Consider the following 6013-nt stretch of genomic DNA (forward strand, 5'->3'; position numbering starts at 1 on the left):
CTAGTTTCCCCGTCACTACTGTCTGACCTTGAATGGGAAGTTAACAACAATCCTTACGGGAGTGACCACTTCCCCATACTACTAAGAACATATAAAGAAAACGAATATCTACCACAGGCTCCTAGGTGGAAGATTGAGACAGCTGACTGGGAGAAATTCCGAACTCTTACTAGTATCTCGTGGGCTGATATGTCTTCTTTAGAAATCGATGCTGCTGTGGAGTACTTTACAGCATTCATTATAGATGCCGCATCTAAATGCATATCTGAAGTAAGTGGCTTGGCACGCAAACGGCGCATCCCGTGGTGGAACGACGAATGTAGGACCACCCGTAAGAAACAAAACAAAGCGTGGGGGTTGCTACGCGCCTCTCCCACTGCAAAGAATCTTATTAACTTTAAAAAAGCAAAATCCGAAGGCAGGAGAACGCGCTGACAGGCCAGAAGAGAGAGTTGGCAGAAGTTTTTATCGGATATCAACTCGTATACGGACGAGGCCAAAGTTTGGAACAGGGTTAACAGCATAAAAGGGCGACAAACGTACTCCCTCCCTTTGGGAAACATACAAGGCAATATCCTGCAAGACCAGGCTGATGCTCTCGGTGAACACTTCGAGCGCGTGTCTAGCTCCACTCACTATTCGGAGAACTTTCTTAAATATAAAGCAATGGAAGAACTCAAGCCTCTGAATCGGAAATGCATGCCAAACGATCCTTATAATCGTCCTTTTACCATTGCTGAACTCAAAGCTTCCTTATCAGCATGTCGGATCTCTGCACCGGGCCCCGATAGAATCATGTATGATATGCTTAAACACCTGCACTCCGACACACAAACCACGCTACTCAAACTTCTCGATACTATCTGGGCTGCTGGTTATCTCCCATCAAAATGGAAGGAGGCTATTGTGATCCCTGTTTTGAAGCATGGCAAAGACACTTCATTGCTTACTAGCTACTGTCCTATAGCGCTTACGAGCTGCCTCTGTAAGCTTTTTGAAAAAATGATCAATCGCCATCTCGTACATATCCTAGAGTCTAGTAAAATGCTTGATCCATTTCAATGTGGTTTTCGGGAAGGGTAATCTACAACCGACCATCTTGTGCGCGTCGAAGCGAGCATTCACGATGCCTTCGTGCACAAGTAATCTTTCTTATATGTATTTCTGGATATGGAAAAAGCATACAACACAACCTGGTGGTACGGAATCCTGCATGATCTTTCCACGCTAGGTATCCGCGGCAATATGTTAAATATTATAGAGAGCTACCTAGAGAACTGTACATTTAGAGTGAAAATAGGTCCTACACTGTCGCGTACATTCATACAGGAAACTGGGGTACCCCACGGTGGCGTACTCAGCTGCACGCTCTTTGTCGTAAAGATGGACATGCTTCGTGCATCTTTACCACCAGCTATTTTCTACTCCATCTGCGTAGATGATATACAAATAGGTTTCAAATCCTGCAACCTCGCAGTCTGCGAGAGACAGGTACAGCAGGCCCTAAACAAGGTGTCCATGTGGGCAGATCAAAATGGATTTAAAATCAACCCCCACAAAAGTTCTTGTGTTCTCTTCACAAGAAAGAGAGGCCTGGTCCCAGATCCTTTTCTAGAAATGGGTGGACAACAAATTCCTTTTAACAAAGAGCACAAATTTTTAAGTATTATACTTGGCTCCAAGCTTAGTTTCATTCCACACATAAAATATCTAAAAACAAAATGTCTAAAAACACTGAACTTACTTAAAATCCTATCCCACACAACATGGGGTAGTGACAGGAAGTGTTTACTGAACCTTTACAGGAGCCTAGTTCGATCAAGATTAGATTATGGTGCCGTAGTTTATCACTCTGCCGCCCTGAGCACGCTAAAGATATTAGACCCTGTTCACCATCTGGGAATCCGCCTGGCCACTGGCGCATTTAGAACAAGCCCTGTTGAAAGTCTGTATGTCGAGTCAGATGAGTGGTCACTCCATTTTAAGAGAGCATACATCAGCTTTACGTATTTTCTGAAAGTGCGTTCTAATAAGGAACATCCGTGTTTCGCAACCGTTAACGAATTGACGTGGGAAACACTTTTTCGTAATAGGCCCTCATTGAGATTACCTTTCTCAATACGTGTAAGAGTACTTAGCGAAGAAATGGACGTCCCATTTCTCGAACATCGCCTAATGTCTGCAGTTAAGCTATGACCGCCCTGGCAGTGCCAGGTGATGGAATGTGACGTATCCTTTGTAGAGATCACAAAGCACGCTCCTGAGCTTGAAATTTCCATGCATTTCCATGAGCTTCAGTTGAAGTACTCCTGCTCCGAATTTTACAGACGCGTCAAAATCACATGCTGGCGTATCCTATGCTGCTGTTGGTCCCTCTTTTACTGAATCTGATGTGCTGAACCCCATAACAAGTATCTTCACTGCAGAAGTCTATGCAGTACTGAGTGCTGTCAAACATATAAAGAAACTGAAACTTGAGAAAGCCACTATATTCACAGACTCGCTAAGTCTTGTAAAAGAACTCATTTCTTTTCAAAAGCAAACGAATCCTGTCTTCAATGAACTCTACTCACTCTTATGTAACATCTACTTATCACATAGGCATGTAGTAATATGCTGGGTTCCTGGCCATAGAGGAATCGAGGGAAATGTGCTTGCTTACGAGATCCCCAAATCAATAGCATCGCAAGGTATTCGTTCTGCTGCTGTCCCTGCCATAGACATGAAGCCTTTCCTCAGAAAAAAACTGCGAAGCCACTGGCAACGCTTGTGGGACACTGAAACGAGTAATAAGCTTCACCTAATTAAGCCGAAGTTAGGTTTCTGGCACCCAAATACGAAAACACGAAGAACAGATGTCCTATTCACTAGACTGAGAATAGGACACACATTTGGCACTCATAACTTTCTCTTGACCGGTAACGAGCCTCTAACCTGCGGTAGATGTGGCAACTGGCTGACCGTCCTCCATGTCTTCCTGGAGTGCCGGGAAGCCGAAAGAGACAGGAGAAAACATTTTCCTTTTGCATACAGCCATCATGTCCCTCTGCATCTGGCCATGTTTCTTGGTGTAGAACTGCTTTTTAAGACCAAAGCAGTCCTCGCTTTCTTAAAAGATGTTGTGCTACATGTTACAAGCCCATTCATTTCGTAGCGCATCCTCTTTCCAGAAGATATCGCTAGGATAGATTCTCTGTATAGCACATGCCTCTAGGCTCTTGCATTTCAAGGGCCCCAGTGAGGCAGTAGTGCTCTAGACAATATTATACATCTAGACAATCACATATTTTATATATTGCATCATTCTTTCTCAATACATTTTATAGCTGATAGTACATGCCAATAGTCATTCCCATAATTTTATTACTCGTACATTTTATGGAATTTGCATCAACTCTTTTAGGCCCCTTTACAGCCACGGCGCATTAAGATCATAGAACCCATCAGGCACTGCGAACTCATTATACATTAGCATGGCGCTCTTTGGCCACATCTGGCCCTTGCGCCATTAAACATAAAATATTCATTCATGATGCCAAACAAGTTCGCTGACGTGTAGCAACAAGGCTAGGTATGATGCTGCTCATTAAAGAAATGCGTGCATTTATTTTAGCTCTGCCTGCAAGTAGCAGCTGCAGCAATAACAGGTATGGAGAGAGCCAATGTGTGATGACATCATGACACATCCAGCACCTAGGTACCAAAACCAATGAATAGAGACAGCCTATATAATTAATTTAGGGCACTCTGACTCTTACCGGCATTTCTTTATGGTTTTAAGGGCCTGGACATTCATTTACCCAAAGGAATTGACAGAAACATCATGTCAGTACTTGTTAAAAAGTGCTGTCATAGACCTTTGTTTTCTGCCCATGTCATTAGTCAGACTACGCATATTTAGTTAATACTATTATAGTACTGTAGTTTGCCAGTCAACAAGAAGCCTTCTACTGCCTACCTTTACATTATATTCATGGTCATGCTACATACATGAGAATATAGCATATATAGATGTATTTCCAATGAGCACAGGTGTATATTAATAAACATGCTTCTAGATCGACAAACAGTTTCCACTTTTCAAAGAATGTGTCTTACTTTAACAAAGGGCCACTGCTTTATGACTCTCCCTCCTTGTCTTATCATAAATGAATTACTTTTTAAAGAGGTATTGACATGATATTATAGATTATTCATTTTTTCGCAATTAATAAGGGCCCTACAGCTCTAAACCTTAGAAAAAACTCAGTGCCCTTCCACTCTGTGAAGAAGGATGATCAGCAAAGCTGTGTATGTGGGCTCCTTAATGGCGAACTGCACCTCCACCGCGGTTTGGCCCAGCATTGCACTATCTTCGGGATCGGCCCACGTATATGGAGTACTTAACGCCTGCTTCACCTTTGCTGTCGGTCAGACCGGTATTGCACTATCTTCAAGATCAGCCCCTGTATGGGGAGTGCTTAACGCCTACTTCACCTCCGCCGCGGGTCGGCCCGGCGTTGCACTATCTCCGAGGTCGGCCTACGTATGGGGAGTTTTTTGCTTACAACAATGACACGAAAATTTCCTTCGACGGTAGAGGTATACAGCTTTGCTGTAAAAAATCGTGAAAATTCTCAGAGCATTGTAAATAATTTAAAATAGTGGCTTTTCTGCAGCCAGTTCGTTCCGTTTCTCAGAAGGGTACTGTGTTGCGATGTCATGACACTTTATGTGGTCACGTGGAAGCAGAACATTATGAAGGTTTGGGACTTGCTCCAGCTTGCTTTGTTGCCCGCTATGCTGCTACATGGGCCCTCACGAGTAGCAGCATACGAGGCAACCAAGCGAGCCGGAGCAAGAGTCAGAACATTGCAACGTCCTGCTCCTACATACTGTGTCAAAAACAAGAAGAAAGGGGTTAACCGAGGGGCCCGATTTTTATTAGTCATATCATAAGAAGCCAACAAACACTGACACCGACGACAACATAGGGGAAGTTAGTTGTGCTTAATAAATGAAATTAAGAAACGATAAATTAATGGAAATGAAAGTGAATGAAAAAACAACTTGCCGCAGGTGGGGAACGATCCCACAACCTTCGCATTTCGCGTACGATGCTCTACCAATTGAGCTACATACTGTGTCGTGACACAGTGTCCTCCTGGAAACAATATCATAACTGGCTTTAGAAAAGCTGTTATATTAAATCATACGTGGCACCGTAAGGCTTGTCACAATTTTTTCTAAGGTTTAGAGCTCTAGGACTTTCATTTAAATGACGTATGAATAGTAAAAAATATCATGGCAGTACCCCTCCAAGCTTCACGACTTGAGACCATCCACCATGATGTTGTGCCTCTTTTTTCTTAGGCAAGTCTTGCTTTTTTTGTATCACCAAAATCAATTCTGCCAACTGCTGAATGCTTGTAACAGATAATGTTGCCGCTGCCCCTCTTTCCACAATGTTCTTCAGCAATTTCAGAGCTAAGTTCTAATTCAATGCCTATCTTGTATGACATAACCACTCTTTACCAGATGTTTGTAGCAGACATTATGAATATCCAACAAGCATTTTGGAATCATTGTAAAGCGAAGCTTTCATGAAGCAGTTAATGAAATGCTCCATATTTACACATTCCATTCCTGTGTTATTTACATAAAGAAAATTGGTGCAGACATGTGCTCTCGCACAACCGGGTTACACAATATGAGAACTCTATATTGGCTTGTATTTCATCATTTGTTCTTATTCTAAATGTCCTACCGGCTTCTTGGCCAATCACACACCCTCCCCACCCCTTTGGGTATGAGCCATAAGTATGGAAGTCATCATCATAATCAATCACCAGGTGACATTGTCAAACAACTAGCTGGCGTTGGCACAATAGAAGAACATGTACGATGGTGCTGTGCTTGGGGGCCAAGGTTAAATTCCAGCATCGAGCATGTAATTCTTTTTTTTTTTTAAGCACAAGCTATTCAGCAAGTCGACCAGCAGCCACTGTATGGAAAGTATGGGAGGGTTTGCAAA

Source organism: Dermacentor variabilis, chromosome 10, assembly GCF_050947875.1.
Source record: "Dermacentor variabilis isolate Ectoservices chromosome 10, ASM5094787v1, whole genome shotgun sequence".
Classification (NCBI taxonomy): Eukaryota; Metazoa; Arthropoda; class Arachnida; order Ixodida; family Ixodidae; genus Dermacentor; species Dermacentor variabilis.